We start from the raw sequence: 20,438 nt of genomic DNA on the forward strand, positions 1-20,438 counted from the left end.
TTAACGATCCTCGGAGTTTTCGCAGTCGAGGCCTCCGACGCAAGAGCGGCAGTCTCCTTTTATGATCGTTCCGAGCCATGCCTGACGGTTGTAACTCAGACGTACGCGCGGGAAGGCTTCCAAGGGACGCTGGTGGATGGTCGCCACTGTCTGAAGCCGCTACGGTGCAGGGCCACTGAATTGAAGGGTGGAAACGGAAAACGCCCCAACTACCAAATCTGACATCTACATCATACTCTGCAAGCCACCTAATGGTGTGTGGTGGAGGGTACTTTCGGTACCACTATCTGATCCCCCCAACCTGTTCCACTTGCGTGGGAAGAATGATTGTAAGCCTCTGTATTAGCTCCGAAATTTCAGTAGTAAATTTATCATTCATGCACAACGCCTCACCTGTAGCGTCTGCCAGTGGAGTTTGTTTGGCATCTCCGTAACGCTCTCCCGCCAGCTAAACGATCCCGTGACGAAACGCGCCTCTCTTCGCTGGATCTTCTCTATGTCCTCTATCAGCCCTACCGGAAAGGGATAGATAGATGAACAATACTCAGGAATCGGGCGGTCAAGCTCCATATAAGGCACTTGTTTCGTGGATGACTTACATTTCCTCAAGATTCTTCCGATGAATCGAAGTCTGGTGTCTGCTTTTCCCACTGCCTTTATTATATGGTCATTCCAATTCAGCTGATATTTTACAGCAGACGCTGTGTCCAGCTGTTTGTCATCAATAAAGTAGCGGTAGAGTTGTGCATTTCTTTTCCTACGTATGCGCAATATGTTACATTCATTTACGTTCAGGGTCATCTGCCAGAGCCTGCACCATTCAACAGTTCTCTCCACGTCGTTCTTCAAATTCTTACTATCTTCTGGAGTTGCTGCTTTGGTATAGATAACTGCATCGTCTGCGAATAGCCTTAAAGAGCGACTGACGCTTTCTACTATACCATTTATATACACTCCTGGAAATGGAAGAAAGAACACATTGACACCGGTGTGTCAGACCCACCATACTTGCTCCGGACACTGCGAGAGGGCTGTACAAGCAATGATCACACGCACGGCACAGCGGACACACCAGGAACCGCGGTGTTGGCCGTCGAATGGCGCTAGCTGCGCAGCATTTGTGCACCGTCGCCCTCAGTGTCAGCCAGTTTGCCGTGGCATACGGAGCTCCATCGCAGTCTTTAACACTGGTAGCATGCCGCGACAGCGTGGACGTGAACCGTATGTGCAGTTGACGGACTTTGAGCGAGGGCTTATAGTGGGCATGCGGGAGGCCGGGTGGACGTACCGCCGAATTGCTCAACACGTGGGGCGTGAGGTCTCCACAGTACATCGATGTTGTCGCCAGTGGTCGGCGGAAGGTGCACGTGCCCGTCGACCTGGGACCGGACCGCAGCGACGTACGGATGCACGCCAAGACCGTAGGATCCTACGCAGTGCCGTAGGGGACCGCACCGCCACTTCCCAGCAAATTAGGGACACTGTTGCTCCTGGGGTATCGGCGAGGACCATTCGCAACCGTATCCATGAAGCTGGGCTACGGTCCCGCACACCGTTAGGCCGTCTTCCGCTCACGCCCCAACATCGTGCAGCCCGCCTCCAGTGGTGTCGCGACAGGCGTGAATGGAGGGACTAATGGAGACGTGTCGTCTTCAGCGATGAGAGTCGCTTCTGCCTTGATGCCAATGATGGTCGTATGCGTGTTTGGCGCCGTGCAGGTGAGCGCCACAATCAGGACTGCATACGACCGAGGCAGACAGGGCCAACACCCGGCATCATGGTGTGGGGAGCGATCTCCTACACTGGCCGTACACCTCTGGTGATCGTCGAGGGGACACTGAATAGTGCACGGTACATCCAAACCGTCATCGAACCCCTCGTTCTACCATTCCTAGACCGGCAAGGGAACTTGCTGTTCCAACAGGACAATGCACGTCCGCATGTATCCCGTGCCACCCAACGTGCTCTAGAAGGTGTAAGTCAACTACCCTGGCCAGCAAGATCCCCGGATCTGTCCCCCATTGAGCATGTTTGGGACTGGATGAAGCGTCGTCTCACGCGGTCTGCACGTCCAGCACGAACGCTGGTCCAACTGAGGCGCCAGGTGGAAATGGCATGGCAAGCCGTTCCACAGGACTACATCCAGCATCTCTACGATCGTCTCCATGGGAGAATAGCAGCCTGCATTGCTGCGAAAGGTGGATATACACTGTACTAGTGCCGACATTGTGCATGGTCTGTTGCCTGTGTCTATGTGCCTGTGGTTCTGTCAGTGTGATCATGTGATGTATCTGACCCCAGGAATGTGTCAATAAAGTTTCCCCTTCCTGGGACAATGAATTCACGGTGTTCTTATTTCAATTTCCAGGAGTGTATATTATAAACAGCAACGGTCCTATGAGACTTCCCTCTGGTAGTCCGGATATACCTTTGAAGCTTTTTAACACAATTTTTTATTGTAACTGAAATAACTGATAAGGTAAAACTCAACGTAGTATCACTTTGCTTGTCTTTATATTTCAACACTTACCTACAGAATTTTCCCTGACAAATACAGGTTACTCCTATTCATTCATGACCCACAGTATACAAGGATAATGCAATCTGACTACACAAAAGTATGGCCCTGAATTAGAAGAAATACTAACAATAACCCATAAATTTCATAACTACAGCAGTTTCAGAAAGTATACAGCCAGCTAAACAAAAATATTCTAGCTACTGTAGGCTCTAACTGCTAATAGGCACGTGGTTAGCAAAGGAAAGAGTTTGTTGCAGAGCAAACGAAATATTTATATGGAGATGGAGATGGTACCTGTGCTTTCGGACATGTCCGAAAGAACAGGTACCATTTTCATATAGTTCAGACTAGCCGGCCATTGACCCTCTTCTTCTTTGCAGATACACACGTATTGCCCGAGCTCTTATGGTACTCTGTAAGATTGTCTGCCGCGATTAAGGAGTGTAACGGGCAGGGGCACTACGAATGTAGTGTGTGGACATTAAGTTGGTAATGTGGGTCGCATTGGGAACGTGCAAGGGATAAGTCCCTGCAGTCGCACTATCCACTACGCCCTCGGTGGCTCAGATGGACAGAGCGTCATGAATTCGAGGCTGGGTGGGTACACACATTTTCAACTGTCCCTGTTCATGTATATCAATGCCTGTCGACAGCTTAGGGTCTTGATTTAATTATCATTTCGACAAAGTATTTAGCAGACATTATCTGAACCATGTGACATCCAGTTCCAAAAATTATGTAATCGTCTGTGACATCCAGTTCCAAAATTTATGTAATCGTCAATAATTTAATTACTCACATTTTAAATTCCATGTCCCACCAATATTAAATCTCCATGTCGGACACACGTACAGCCACACGGCTTGAGGCGTTTGGCGCTTATTGTGCGGCTGATCCCGGCGGAGGTTCGAATCCTCCCTCGGGTATGGGTGTGTGCGTTGTTCTTAGCATAACTCAGTTTAAGTTAGATTACGTCATGTGTAAGTCTAGGGACCGATGGCCTATGCAGTTTGGTCCTTTAGTAATTCATACAGATTTCAATAGGACACTTCCAGACCACCCGCACGCGCTAACACTGCTTCTAACCTCCATCGCTGCTAACAATTCACTTGTAACTGCAAGTCCGGCCAACCACAGAGTCTCTTACAGACAGCGCACAGTGACATTAATGCAGTCTAAAGCGCTTCCAACAACCAAACATATAAACAGCTACTTACACCTTTACATCTATCGATTTAGTTCCGTTAATGGGGTTAGGACGTCAAACGGGCCGACTTGGAGCAGGAGAGGCACCACAGGACATTTTAATTTCCACTGCCTATACTTTTACAATTAAATTCATAAAACTTTGTCATCATGACTAGGAAGGATTCAGAATTCACACTCATAGCAGGGTATGTCGAAACCATAACGAAGTAATTTTTTTGACATGTGAAATTTCATCTTTATTTTCTCTTACTAATGGCAGCATTTTTTTGCTATAGGCACATTTTTCTTCATAAGTAAGAGAGATGGTTCGATGAATTTTACACAGCATACAAACCATACTGAAAGGTGTATGAAACTCTAGAATTTTCCAAATCTATTAAAAACTGTGATAAAATTTGAGGCAATTAACCACAAAATTTGAGTTTTTTCTAAACATGAAGTTTAAAATACAACAGATCATTCGTTTTTTTATAAATTAAATAAATTCTAGAGTTTAATACACCTGTAAGTATGGTATGTATGCTGTGCTAAACTTGTCGAATAATCTCTCTAACTTATGAAGAAAAGTGTACCTATAGCAACAAATGCAGCCATTAGTAAGTGAAAAATGATGAAATTTCACACGTAAAAAAATTATTTTGTTATGTTTTCGAACTTCCACTACAATGAGTGTGAATTCTGAATCCTTCCTGGTGATGCTGACAAAGTTTTATGAATTTATTCGTAAAAGGATAGACACTGGAAATTGAAATGTCCTGTGATGCCTGTCCTGCTCCAAGTCTGCCCGTTTGGCGTCCTACGCCCCTTATGAGTGACGTATTGAGTTCTGTCTGGAAGAAAGTCTTGAATCCGATCGAGGTCTGCTCCGATACTCCGTAAGCTCGTATTTTTTTCATTAAATGGCAATGCGGGAGGGTGTCAAATGTCTTACTGAAATCAAGGAACACGGCATTAACCTGAGCGCCGTTGTCCACTGTGCTGAGGATCTCATGGAGGAACACACCGAGCTGAGTTTCGCAGGATCTCTGTTTAAGGAATCCGTGTTTATTTTTATAGATAAGATGTTCATTTTCCAAAAATGTCATAATTCTTGAGTGTAAAACATGTTACATAATTCTACAACAGATTGACATGTGTGGATCTGTCTTACGGCTTCGCCGGCCGAGGTGACCGAGCGGTCCTAGGCGCTAGAGTCTAGAACTGCGCTACCGCTACGGTCGCAGGTTCGAATCCTGCCTCGGACATGGATGTGTGTTATGTCCTTAGGTTAGTTAGGTTTAAGTAGTTCTAAGTTCTAGGGGACTGATGACGTTAGAATTTAAGTCCCATATTGCTCAGAGCCATGACACTACTAACGGCTTCTCTTAAAAATGGGAATGACCTGCGCTTTTTTTCCAGTCGTTAGACACATTTCGTTGCTCAAGCAATCTACGATAAATTGCTGCTAGAAGGGGAGCAAGTTCTTTCGCACAATCTTTATAGGATCTTATACGTATCTCATCTGGTCCTGAAACCTTTCCGCTACAATGCAATCGTAGTTGCTTTTCAGTTCTTAGATGATGACGGTATCGCGTGTACAAGGTATAAAAGGGCGTTGCATTGACAGAGCTGTAATTTGGACTCATGTGTGCGATTCATGTGACAAGGTTTTAGACATGATTACCTCCGCAAGACGTGAATTAACATACTTTGAACGCTGAATTGCAGTCGGAGCTGGATGCATGGGACATTCAATTTCGCAAATCGTTAGAGAATTAAGTATTCCGAGATCCACAGTACAGTGTGAGGAGAATACCCCATTTCAGGGGTTACCCCTCATCACAGACAACACAGTGGCCGACGGTCTTCACTGAACGATCCCTACATCATTCACGACTGCAGCGAGCGCTGGACCATCGGAATTTGACCGTCGTGAGCTGTAGTAAAATTTGCTGTTTTCAAGAGCGTGCCGCAGCACGTAGCGTAAGGCAGTTGCCCTCCGCTTCTGGCGGTGGCGCCGGTGTGGCAATCGCAGCTTTGGTGTCTGCCTCTGGTGGGAAAGGGGAGAGGTTGCCTGTTCACGTGCATTTAAGGGGCGCACTGGGTGTGAGCCTGTCTAGTCTGGGTCAGTTAGTCGGAGGCAGTTGGTCAGCCAGAGCAGTCTGTCAGTCTTGCCGAGTCTAGCCAGTTGGTCAGGCGCAGTGAGTCTGGGTCAGTCACTCGTCAACGGTTGCTGGTCTGTCTCTCGTTCGCATTTGTGCGGCAGTCAGCGTCTGTCTGTCGTCCGGTGTGCTAGTACGTGTTAGGCCGCCAGTGTGCTCGAGTTTGCTCAGGCAGTGGTCATTGGCGGTTGGATCGATCGGTTTGTCGGTCGCTCATTGAGACACAAGACGACTTGTCCGTCTTGAGCGTCGGCGCATGTGAGGGCGCCACGGCAGTCCATTGGGCCGCGGCGTATAGCGAGGGGTAGTGGCTTCGCGGCCGACACGAGAGCAGCAGGAGCCAACCTACGATATCGGTCTGCTCGGTGCGAGCTGCGACGCCGTGAGACGGGAGATCGGCGCGCCTTCCTGCGTCCGTTGAAGCGGCTGGCAGCGGACGGATCGGGAGAGCGTTTTGGGGGTGCAGCGGCAGGTCTTCGCCAGACATCGAGAGTTTTAGAAGTTAAGTGATTTGTGATATGTTGTTTCATTTACTTGTTCTCTTGGTCAGTCTCTCGTCCCCAGCTTGCTCGTCTGTCTCCCGTCCGGAATTGTTAGGCAGTTAGTGTCTGTCTGTCTGTCTGCCGTACATTAACAGCTGCCTCTGTCATGTTTGTCGGATTCGCTATTAACGAATTCTTGAAATATGTTTTTATCTTGACTATCATCTTGCGAGGTGGTATCTGTGTACTGTAGAGCATGTTGTACATTTTATGTAAGTCTGCATTTTATGGGTTTTATTTAAATAGTCATTTTAGGTTATGAGCTTGCCACACTTCCACCGTAAGAGTCCTGTAAAAAAATTGCACTTTCGGTGGCAAATAATTTGAAAGTTCTACCATTTCTATTACTCTGTTTGCATGTTTGTGTGAGTTGCTAAAAAAATTTTTTGTTTAAAGTAATCTGGTGTGTTGCAGATTTGCACCAATGTACTCTTTCAGAGGTTGTTCTGATTGCTCATGACTACGGCCGTGTTGAAAGGGAGCAGGCAAGCTTCTCAGCCCGAAGGCTCCTACTGCTAATACTATTCTTTGCCTCTAAATAAAACTGTAACTTGATATTTCGAGGGTGCTTTTATGCTAATAATTTTAAATCTGATTTGTAAAGGTTTTTAGGAATAATATTCACATTTGTTAAAAGTAATTTTCCATCAGTTACTTCCTGGCAACTACTTCCACACTCACCTAGTGTGATTAAATGTGTCAATGTTCTTGATGAATCGCCACTAAATAAAGTAAATTCTTTAAGAATAGATTTTGAAAGTAAATTTTTACGGTTCCTTACTGTCGATCAATGGCAACGTGTCGGCTCTTCGGGTGAATCCGTTTTTTGCTACACTAGGTCGATGGTCGTCTCCACAAACGTCGCCATGTAGGTGAGCGGCGGTTCGATTACTGCAGCGGGAGCAGTGTTGTGCTATGGGGGGACATTCTCCTGCGCTTGCATGTGACCTGTGGTAGTAATCGCTGACAACCGCCTGCACCCCTTCATGCCTGACGACTTCGCCGACGTCGATGTCATCATTCAGCAGTATAACTGTCCGTGTCTCGCAGGCAGAACCTTGCTACTGGGGTTTGAACAGCATTACAGCGAACTCACGTTGGTCTGTCGGCGACCAAATTCGCCAGATGTAAATACTGCGGGACCCGCCTAGGTCACTGTCGGGCGTCATGACCGCGTAAGCAAGTCACTGGCCTGTTATCTGCGCTAATTACACGATCTGTGCGTAGACAACTAATGCCACCTACCTCCACAAACATTCCAAGAATGTGAAACTTTCTGGCAGATTAAAACTGTGTGCCGGACCGAGACTCGAACTCGGGAACTTTGCCTTTCGCAGGCAAGTGCTGTACCAACTGAGCTACCCAAGCACGACTCACGCACCATCCTCACAGCTTTACTTCTGCCAGTACCTCGTCTCTTACCTTCCAAACTTTACAGAAGCTCTCCTGCGAACCTTGCAGAACTAGCACTCCTGAAAGAAAGGATATTGCGAAGACATGGCTTAGCCACAGTCTGGGGATATTTCTACAATGAGATTTGATATGAAACTTGGTTGGTAGAGCACTTGACCGCGAAAGGCAAAGGTCCCGAGTCCGAGTCTCGGTCCGGCACACAGTTTTAATCTGCCAGGAAGTTTCATATCAGCGCACACTCCGCTGCAGAGTGAAAATCTCATTCTGGTACCAAGAATCTGTCGGATCCGTGATACGCAGCGTCAGTGGATCAGAGTATGTGTGGTGTGCGTTGTTTCGGGGATGTCCAAAAAAACAGACACCACAGACACGAGAAGATACTGTTTTCCGTCAGACACGTCACTCCAGCGTTGTCGGCGAGAGATGGAAACGAAGGTGAGGGCGGGAGGGCCGCATTTGCAGAGAAGGGCAGAGGTAGACATTGCCCTGCAATACGAAATATTCCCCTCCCTTGCTAGACAACATCGGCAACCACTCGGTAGTACATGGGCCACCATGTGCAAGAGCCTGCAACATCAGCCATATTGCTAACCATATAAAAAATTGCCGTCTATTGCAACGATATTGCAGATGCGTTGACGGCAATGCTACTGCGATGAAATGTTTCCATAGAATAAGGACCAGCTAAGCGTATCTGACAAGGGAACCTCCCCATCGCACCCTCCTCAGATTTAGTTATAAGTTGGCACAGCGGATAGGCCTTGAAAAACTGAACACAGACCAATTGAGAAAACAGGAAGAAGTTGTGTGTAACTATGAAAAAAAAAATTAAGCAAAATATACAAATTGAGTAGACCATGCGCGAGATATGCAACATCAAGGCTACTGCGAGTTCAGGAGCGCCGTGGTCCCGTGGTTAGCGTGAGCATCTGCGGAACGAGATGTCTTTGGGTCAAGTGTTCCCTCGAGTGAAAAGTTTATTTTCTTTATTTTCGCAAAGTTAAGATCTGTCCGTTCCTGTTTCTGTGTTTTGCGACAGCATCACTAATCCATGCGATTAGTAGACGAAAGGACGTGCCTCTCCAATGGGAACCGAAAACATTTGATCGAAAGGTCATAGGTCAACCGATCCCTGCACAGGAAAACACGCCTGATATATTCTATACGACACTGGTGACGGCATGTGCGTCACATGACAGAAATATGTTGTCGACCCACCTAACTTGTACACTTGGCGAATGAGTAAATGATTCTTCTACCTTGCTCGATTTAGGTTTTCTTGTGGATGTGATAAACACTCGCAAAAAAGTGATGAAAACATAAGAGTTTGTGACATAAACTGAAAAAAGAACTTTGCACTTGAGTGAGGACTTGAACCAAGGACCTCTCGTTCCGCAGATGCTCACGCTAACCACGGGACCACGGCGCTCCTCAGCTCTCACGCTCCTTGATCGTCCTTATCTTGCGCATAAACTACTCAGTTTGTATATTTTGCTTATTTTTTCATAGTTCCACACAACGTCTTCCTGTTTTCTCCATTGATCTGTCTTCAGTTTTTCAATGCCTATCCACTGCGCCAACTTTTAACTAATTAAGAGGGGGGTGCAACGGGGAGGTTCCCTTGTTAGCAGTGAGACTGCTGATGTTTGCCGCCAGGATTTGGTTACTAGTATTGTTCATCCACGCAGGACTCTACCCTGCCTCCATGCCTCGCCGTTCTCTCAGTGGACGTCTCGTACGCTCGCAGTGTTGTGTGGATGTGAGCCGTTCTCCAGTACCAGAGCGGTCCGCGATCCTCCGCGTGCGGGATGGAGTGTCGGCTGTGGATCAGGCGAGGCGCGCCTGCGGAGGAATGCCGCGATCTGGGCCGTGACGTATGTGGGCGGCAGGTGATTGTTTGCGCCGGTCACGGTGCCGCCGTCACTCACGTAGACAAAGCGGCGTCGACGCGACTGTTCGCTGCTCTCCAGCACCTCCAGGAATGCCGATCGCAACTTCTCCAGAGACGCTGCCTCACGGAGTCGATAAACAGTGTCCTCACGCGCCGAGTGAACGCTATGCAGTGTCTAGAGAGACGTGCCATAGAGGAAACACAGCCTCCCATCCTTCCCTACACACACCCCCTCCCCGCCTCTTTCTCTCGCATAACACACCATCTTAATCTTCTACAACTTTTCTTTCTTGTATACCACACACTTCTTGTGGTGTGTGTACTGTAAGACCTTCGGTACACACACCATCAGATTATTTGACTTGTCGTTCTAACGAAGTAGGCGAGTGTCTCGTGGTCTTATCGTGGCGTGTTTAACTTCTGCCGTTAGGTCAGACGATGGAAATTCCACTTGCACGCTTACAGTAGCAGATAGACGGTGACCAACTTTAACCAGAACGTGACTAATTTTCACACACATTTATTAAAATAATAAAAAACATAGACATTACGTAACTTGATTCTGGGTGCTGTTTACAAGTGACAATCTGAAGTTCCTTTGGTCTTGGTACGTTAATCTTATTCTCACATATCTCTGATACTTGACAAGTGTCTATACATTTCTCTTCATGGCTATGTACCGGAATATGGTAACCTTATTAGGCGCGGACTGAAACTTGACTATAGACTGGTACAGACCAATGCAGACTGTTACAGAATAATGCAGACTGACTAACTGGAAGTCTGTAAACTCGTTATAATGCCTTGCGCATTCAGGTATCATTGCGCAAGTGTGATCCACGAGGAGAAAAGGTTCTACCTTAGCAGCAATCTCAATGGCTGCGTTACATATTAATACGCGGATCGGCGGAAGCCGAATTTGGTCCGTTGCTATGACAGCGCCATCTCCAAGTGCGGGGACGCCTACATTGTTGTCCTTAGCGGGGCGCGCTCTATTGGGAAAGTTGTTTACGCGCTGACTACGCGGAACTATGTACACAACATTTCTCTTCACACATTGCTTGGTTCAACATTCTCTCTGATATTTTGATACAGCGCTCAAATCCTCCTCCTCTCTCTTTCATCTCACACTTCTGCTTTCCTGTGCTTAATTTTCCCATGTATTCTTTGACTCGACAACCTACCGACAGTCGATCGAGAAAGTAATTCGAGAGTGTCACAGACTGGAATTTTTCGTTTACTTCTACTTTCAAACCTTCTTTATTGTCAAATTTCAGTCTTCTGCGGGAACTGTCGTGTAGTATTTAATAAGTGAATTCTGGTGTATCAAAATATGTGAAATAAATGGTGGTATCTTCTGACTGCATTGACTTAGAAGCTTCAATTTTTCACACCACCAACGAACGGCCTTAATATGTGGTATACATCTCGTGGTCAAAAGTATCAAGACACCTGGCTGAAAATGACTTAACAAGTTCGCGGCAGCCTCCATCCTTACTGCTGGAATCCAATATGGTGTTGGCCCACCCTTAGTCTTCATGAAAGTTTCCAGTCTCGCAGGCATACCTTCAGTCAGGTGCTGGAAGTTTTCTTGGGGAATGGCAGCCCATTCTTCATGGAGTGCTGCACTGAGGAGAGGCATCGATGTCGGTCGGTGAGGCCTGGCCTTCCAAAACATTCCAAAGGTGTTCTATAGAATTCACGCCATGACTCTGTGCAGGGCACTCGTTTGCAGGGATGCTATTGTCGCGTAACCTCTTCGCCACAGGCCGTGCTTTATGAACATGCGCTAGATCGTGTTGAAAGATGCAATCGGCATCCCCAAATTGTTCTTCAGTAGCAGGAAGCAAGAAAGTACTTAAAATCCAAATGTAGCTGTGATAGTGCCACGCCCTTCCACGAACAAACGACCACACCATAACACCAACGCCTCCGAATTTTACTGTTGACGCTGCGCACGCTGGCCGATGAATTCACCGAGCATTCGCCACATCCACTCTGTGCCATCGGATCGCCGCATTGTGTGTCGTGATTCGTCACCCCACACAACGTCTTTGCACTGTTAAAGCGTCGAGTGAGTACGCTCCTTATACCAACAGAGGCGCCGTTTGGCATTTACCGGCGTGATGTGTGGCTTAAGAGCAAGCCCCTCTACCATGAAATTCAAGTTTTCTCGTCTCCCGCTTAAATGTCATAGTACTTGGAGTGGATCCTGATGCAGTTTGGAATTCCTTTGTGATGGTCTGGATAGATGTCTGCCTATTACACATTACTTCGCACGAAGTAATGGCCGCTATCGACAGGGGATCTCAAGTTGATTCCGTATTTCTAGATTTCCGGAAAGCTTTTGACACCGTTCCTCACAAGCGACTTCTAATCAAGCTGCGGAGCTATGGGGTATCGTCTCAGTTGTGCGACTGGATTCGTGATTTCCTGTCAGGAAGGTCGCGGTTCGTAGTAATAGACGGCAAATCATCGAGTAAAACTGAAGTGATATCAGGTGTTCCCCAGGGAAGCGTCCTGGGACCTCTACTGTTCCTGATCTATATAAATGACCTGCGTGACAATCTGAGCAGTTCTCTTAGACTGTTCGCAGATGATGCTGTAATTTACCGTCTAGTAAGGTCATCCGAAGACCAGTATCAGCTGCAAAGCGATTTAGAAAAGATTGCTGTATGGTGTGTCAGGTGGCAGTTGACGCTAAATAACGAAAAGTGTGAGATGATCCACATGAGTTCCAAAAGAAATCCGTTGGAATTCGATTACTCGATAAATAGTACAATTTTCAAGGCTGTCAATTCAACTAAGTACCTGGGTGTTAAAATTACGAACAACTTCAGTTGGAAGGACCACATAGATAATATTGTCGGGAAGGCGAGCCAAAGGTTGCGTTTCATTGGCAGGACACTTAGAAGATGCAACAAGTCCACTAAAGAGACAGCTTACACTACACTCGTTCGTCCTCTGTTAGAATATTGCTGCGCGGTGTGGGATCCTTACCAGGTGGGATTGACGGAGGACATCGAAAGGGTGCAAAAAAGTGCAGCTCGTTTTGTATTATCGCGTTATAGGGGTGAGAGTGTGGCAGATATGATACACGAGTTGGGATGGAAGTCATTACAGCATAGACGTTTTTCGTCGCGGCGAGACCTTTTTACGAAATTTCAGTCACCAACTTTCTCTTCCGAATGCGAAAATATTTTGTTGAGCCCAACCTACATAGGTAGGAATGATCATCAAAATAAAATAAGAGAAAACAGAGCTCGAACAGAAAGGTTTAGGTGTTCGTTTTTCCCGCTCGCTGTTCGGGAGTGGAATAGTTGAGAGATAGTATGATTGTGGTTCGATGAACCCTCTGCCAAGCACTTAAATGTGAATTGCAGAGTAGTCATGTAGATGTAGAACTGTCGGCGGTCTTTGTCAGTCAACAGAAGAGGTCGGCCTGTACGCTTTTGTGCTGTGCGTGTTCTTCCACGCCGGCCGCGGTGGTCTCGCGGTTCTAGGCGCGCAGTCCGGAGCCGTGCGACTGCTACGGTCGCAGGTTCGAATCCTGCCTCGGGCATGGATGTGTGTGATGTCCTTAGGGTAGTTAGGTTTAAGTAGTTCTAAGTTCTAGGGGACTAATGACCACAGCAGTTGAGTCCCATAGTGCTCAGAGCCATTTGAACCATTTTTTTGTTCTTCCACATTTCCACTGCACTGTAACATCGAAAACAGTGCACCTAGGGATGTGTAGGAGTGTGCAAATCTCGCGTACAGACGTATGACACAAGTGACACCCAATCACCTGACCACGTTTGAAGTCTGTGAGTTGCGCGGAGCGCCCCATTCTGCTCTCTCACGACATCTAAATACTACTGAAGTCGCTGACTTGAAGTACATGGCAGTAGGTGGCCGCACAATGCACCTAATATGAAAGACGTATGTTTTTTGGGGTGTCTGGATACTTTTGACGACATAGCGTAGATTTAAACTTGATACCTGTAAGACTCAGAAATGGAGCTTAACCGTCAGTTCAACAGACAGACAGACAAACAAACGGACGCACAACGAAATGATCATGTTATGGATCCGTACCACAGTCTGTAAAGACGCCTTTACGGACTCTGGTACAGAAACCTAAAAATGGACATTTTTTTCTGGGTGTTACGCAACGTCGCATAAAATCACGCAATGTGACGTGTCAACACAGTCAGAATATGACGTGTCAACACAGGCAAAAGAAGCCTTTATAGTAATGGACTCTGGCCGTGGAAGGCTACAGACTTAGCACCTATAATAAAATTATCAAGAAGAAAACGCCATAATTAACAATGAAATGGTAGAAGAATAAGATGATTTTCGCCTTTTTAGATACAGATGTTGATGACAACGACCCAGATGCATAAGAAAAGAAGTAAACGGCAGAGAAAAGAGAACCTAGAGAGCGTTTGATAACTTAAATGCCGTTTTCAAAGCAAAGTTCATAGAAAAGTTTAGGATCAATAAATTGTAGAAGAGCAAAATCCTGGAAACACAGAGAAGAGGATGAAAACGATGTAGTTTATAATTAAACGAGACACCGGAGTTGGAGAAATTCGCACATAAATTATTATTTAGAAATGGAATGCATTTAGACCCGAACACGTTGGACAAGTCAGTGAAATGGACCTCCCAGGAACAACTTTCCATAACGCCAGGGGAGAGAAAAGACAAACTGTTGCTCATATTGCGAAATGCTTTGCTATCACGGTTAGCACTGGGTATTTCGACTTCATAGGATAACATAACATAAAGAATAGTACAACAAGATAAATGAAATGTAGACGAATTATATCAGGCGATACTGACTGAATTAGATTAGACGTGTCATGGACTGTGCAGCTGATCCCGGCGGAGGTTCGAGTCCTCCCTCGGGCATGGGTGTGTGTGTTAGTCCTTAGGATGATTTAGGTTAAGTAGTGTGTAATCTTAGGGACTGGTGATGGTTCAAATGGCTCTGAGCACTATGGGTGACACCTGATGAGGTCGATAGCCCCCTAGAACTTAAAACTAGTTAAACTTAACTAAGGACGTGGCACACATCCAAGCCCGAGGCAGGATTCGAACCTGCGACCGTAGCGGTCTCGCGGTTCCAGACCGGAGCGCCTAGAACCGCACGGCCACTGCGGCCGGCTAGGGACTGATGACCTTAGCAGTTAAGTCCCATAAGATTTCATATATATATATATATATATATATATATATATATATATATATATATATATATATATATATATTCATCTACTACTCTTAGTGTTACGTTCTCTAACTAAATATATATATTTAGTTAGACAACGTAACACTATGAGTACTAGATGAATTTTGCTGTTTGGGCAGCAAAATGTCTGATGATAGCGGAAGTATAATTATTGGAAAAGATGAATCTGTTAACATCGCTAAGTATAATAATAATGTCGTGTGACTAGGGCCTCCCGTCGGGTAGACCGTTCGCCTGGTGCAGGTCTTTCGAGTTGACGCCACTTCGGCGACCTGCGCGTCAATGGGGATGAAATAATGATGATTAGGACAGCGTAGAGTTGTCAGTGCTGACGACCAAGTAAATCTGAACTAACCGCAGAAAAAGTGAGACAACGAAAGTGTCCTTTAGGACAGTGCGGCCAAAGTTGGCGTTGATGAGCTATGGTAGCAGACGACCGACGCGAGTGTCTTTGCCAACACCACAACATTGCCTGCAGCGCCTCTCCTTCACTCCTGACCGTATCAGTTGGACCCTAGACGACTGGGAGACAGTGGCCTGATCAGATGAGTCCCGATTTCAGTTGGGAAGAAGAGCTGATTGTATGGTTCGAGTATGGCACAGATCCCTCGAAACCGTAGATCCTAGTTGTCAACGAAAGTGTGGGCAGGCTGGTAGTTGCTCCATAATGGTGTGGGTCGTGTTCACATGGAATGGACCGGGTCCCTTGATCCAGCTGAATCAGTCATTGACTGGAACAGGTTATACTTCGCTTCTTGGAGACCATTTGTAGTCATTCATAGGTTTCACGTTCCCAAACAACGATGTGAACAGGGGCACAATTGTTCGCGATTCGTTTGGTCAGTTTGGGTGAAGAATTTGTCCGCCCAGATCGCTCGATATGAATCCCATCGAACATCTATGGAAGATCATGGAGAGGTCAGCTAGTGAGCTAACTCCTGCACCGGCAACTCTTTCGCAATTATGGACGGATATCGAGGCATCGCTGCTCAATGTTTCTGCAGATGACTTCCGACGACTTGTTGAGTCTACGCGACGTCGAATTGCTGCACTACGCTGAGCAAAAGAAGATACGACAGGATATTAGGAGGCATCCTAAGACGTTTGTCACCTCAGGTAAATACGAGCGTTGGAACTTAAATAATGGCAACTATTTTCAGAGCCACCCACATGCCTTGCTCATACTGTGCCATCAAGCAGTCAGGCCTGCAAGATGAGTGGTCTGCCAAGCGAGTGGATTTCTTCTTATTTCTCGAGTAACATCAATGCCTGATTCTGAGCTCTAGTACTCAAAATTAAGCTACAAATTATTCCCCTATTTGAATATTACGCAACGGAAACGGATAACGCACATCTGACTATTCGGAATTTACACAACTCTGATTGTTCACTACGCTCTGGCAATACCACATTTTCTTTCTTACCCAACGGCTTTGACTAACACGTGGCCATCGCACTGTATATGAATGGCGCACACATTATAAATTCTGGATACCATGACTACACACTATACGAAGAACAAGGCCAACAGTATTTTTCTTTTCACTATCTTTTTTATTTCGAAAAATTCTATTATGATTCAAAGATAACCCAAACACACCATTACATTTTACACAACAGTTACACATGAGACACTCCGCCCGGTTGGCATGGCTTTACATTGGTGATTCTCTATCTTATGGTCTCGTAATTATCTAACGCTACAGTGCACTTTCTGGATTGGATGGTGCATCTTTTGCTATATCTCACACTTCGACTCTCACACCCATCATCACGAAAATTTACTCCAGACCGAGCGGTACAAAAAGGAACATGCATAGCCCACTGCCTCTGAACCTATCTTGCTACTCTCCCATGCAAACCACACATACTTAAATTAGATGAAATACACCACACTGCAACATGGAATACAACGCAAGGAATAGTAACAGCATTATGATCACAACACTTTCAGACTTCCCACTTCAATTAGTATTTATCCCAGTTTCACACGACACTGCCCCACTTCGTAACTTTTCTCTCCTGCTATGAACTCTGGAGGATATATGCACGTCTTCCTGTGCAATGCAAGCCAAGTGGCGTTGCTGGGTAGACGGCTGACTCGCCTTGCTTCTCTCTCAGAATATTAGAGTTTGAATCAAGCGTCACACGGAAACATAACACGCAAAGTAATATTAAGAACATATTCGTCACACACGCGAGTCCCCAACTCATACCATGGACGAGTACTTCTCTTTATCCTTTGCCTCATACACAGATTGAGACTCACGCAGTTCTCATCACGTGGAAGTACACGTCTCTAATTTCAAGTCCTGCACACGCCATTTCTTAAATATTTCCAACTTGTAGTACACACGCCAGTAATTCAGCTTAACTTTAGCACTCAGAAATATTCCAACTTAGTACTAGCACTCGCAACTATTTCAACTTCTTGCTACACGTGGTTTCATTGTGGCCGTTAGTCACTTCCAAAGATTACTACTATCCCCTTAATGTTACCTGCCTGTTATTTAATTATTCCCTCAAAAGTTCCTAAAATAGAGAAATTAATATTCCAAGCTACTCTTAATTATTTCACATCCATACCATTCTTTCTACTCTTTTGTCTTTACGGAGCACACCTAAAGCAGGTCTTACCAATACAAGATCCAGCGCCATAGTGCTGAAACGTGACCGTTCTTCAGATCATCTCGCACCTCCGCCGAGGTGGGGGAGCACGTTGCTAACTTATTGGTCAGCCACATTTCAGGTGCTCAGAGGTCAGGTAAATTTCATCTCTTTGGTTCCACCAAAGGTGACCAAAGGACCGTCTCAAAGATGATCATATATTGCACATTCACCATCTGCAGTTAGCAGAAGACCATACATTCATTCATTTCGCAGATCTCACCAAATTGGATATAGGGATTTATTTTGTGGGAGTGCACATGTGATCCATTAAATAAATAAATTCTGTCCTACACTGGTATCCGGCTTCGGTGTATTAAGTGAATTTGAGTTATTATTACAAAAAAATATGTTGTTCTGACAAGAATAACGAAGAATGTTGTACCTATTTTCAGTGTCGGGCGGTACTGTACACTTTCAATTTATTTACAGATCGTGCAAAATAGATACGTGTTTCAAAGTTTTTCTGACCTTCAAAGACGTCACCAGCGATGTGAAAGTCGTAGAATACTCTTAGCAGTGCTACTTGTGTTGACGGTGCGAGCGGCGCAGTCTATTGTCCCGACGAATTTGTAGATATTCTAAAGCTGTAATACTTATATCGATTAGTGGCAGGTTTATGTTATGTAACTGTGTAACTGCAATTATGATGTGTGTGTTCTCTGGTTGGTAATGTCATTGATTTCTGACAGGAAATTAAGAATTCTGTAATGCATATATAGAAAAAATTAAATTATCTTTAAAATAATGAAATTTTATAATATGTGTATATTTAGATGATGAACTTTGTATATTGGAAGCTCTTTCATGCTTAGGGCAATTGTAAAATGTAAAGGATGTAGGGACGTCTCTCCGCAACGGAAGTGGCTCGGCGAGATGTAAAAGGTGGTTTTGGCGGTCGAACTGGGCGGTTACTTGGTGGGAACGATAGGCAGTCAGTGGCTGGCTAGCCGTTGCAAGGTACACATCGACGGTGCCAAGGGAGGCAACTGGAAGCCAATTTGCAAGGAATTTTGCCGGTGATGTGGATTTGACTGTTGCATGGTACTCTCGACAATAAGGAATGGCTCTAACACGTTGAAAATCCGTCACCAAGAAGAAATTGTAAAGAGCATTCAAACACCAAGAGCCATGAGTACAGTTAGTCGCAACGTCGCTTTCCACCACAACTTCGCCACTGCTCCACCAGCTTCAAGCATACAGGTATGTATCAGAGCGTGGACCAGTTAATTTGTGTGAGTTAGTTTAACAGTCATCCAAGTGCTGTAAACCTGTGTTTAGAACTCTGACTTTTTTCCTGTTCGTGAACCTATGCAGGATCACTTCCTAAGTGTTCAGAAAACCGAGTATCCTGTTTCAAATGAACTAGTGATTCATTTATGTTTGTTAAATGTGCAAGGATTAGAAAGAGTAGAAGTTTGTTAGAATGTTGCTGAAGTGATCTCAGTTTACTACAAGTGTCGTTTAGCAAAAGTTCAGTACCAGACTGCATAAATGTTACTGTCTAAAACACCTGCTTCACAGGTGTCGAAAAATGACTAATAAGTTATACTTATTTGAAACTGAATTTAGATTTTATTACTATCATGAATGAATCTTTGGAAATAATTGAGCATTAGGGTTGAATAATTGCCCTTGAAAAGAATAAAACCATAAAGTATTCTAAGTGAAGCTAAGAATTAAATTTAGCTGAATTTAATTTTGCTACTGAAATAATCATGGAGTTTGACTAGTGACACAACTTCAGTTTATGGTCTCCACCATATTCTTCTCATATTAGAAAGATAATATCATTGTTACTAAGGAAATCTGGTATATTTCCTTAAATGGGAGTATAAACAGTGTAATTGTGATATTATTTATTTTTATTTTTATTAGTGGTTGTTACATGTCAGTTAAGTTAGAAGCCTCACCTCATGCCCAGCGCCGGCCGTTGTGGCCGTGCGGTTCTAGTTGCTTCAGTTTGGAACCGCGTGACCGCTACGTTAGGTTAGTCGTTAGCAGTTCACACAAGAAGAGGATAAAAGCTTCTGAAATTCGTGGTACAAAAAAAAAGAAGAAGTGGTGATTAGATACTAGATCTTATTACTAATGATCACTAACCGTATAAGATCGGCACGAAAAACATACGTGACATTATTTGACTGAAAGTTTGGGTGGCCTGAAAGGACACCTACTGAGATATAGTAAACAAACAGTGTGGTAAGGGGGGAAACGTAATGGAAAGGTGGGTGGGGGCGGGGGATGATGAGAAGGAGGCAGGGTAAAACTGACGTTAAGGCAATTCTCATTTATTATTCCGTATCGGTTGCACATCAGTAATTAGAGTACATGTTTCGATCACTCTGCATCATCTTCAGACCCAAGTAGTTGCGCCACTCAAACCTGATATCAGAGTACTCTGTTATATGTTTCTGAGTAGACAAGGTGAGTTGCTGTAACTAAGACGGAATAATAAATGAGAATGATCTTAATTATGTAAACGGTTGCTGAGTCTCTCATCAAAATTATTCAACTTCAGTAAAATTGACCGTGGTGTACAATTACGAGAAGTAAAGAATTTTGCATTGGGTATATTACCGTGAACAGCTGCATCAAATCAGTCTCTGGACTGAAGATCAAGACAATGTGTAACTCCAATATCATTATTACTTGTACATATGCTTTTTTGTCTGCTTATGTTTAGTGCGGTTTTTGTATCACTATGGTCTGTGATATAATATCTATGGTAATGCTTTATTCATGACTTGTATCCAGTTATGAAAACAGAAATGTTGTATGGATGTAATTTTATAGGAAGTGTTCTGTAAAAGAA

Source organism: Schistocerca gregaria, chromosome 9, assembly GCF_023897955.1.
Source record: "Schistocerca gregaria isolate iqSchGreg1 chromosome 9, iqSchGreg1.2, whole genome shotgun sequence".
Lineage (NCBI taxonomy): Eukaryota > Metazoa > Arthropoda > Insecta > Orthoptera > Acrididae > Schistocerca > Schistocerca gregaria.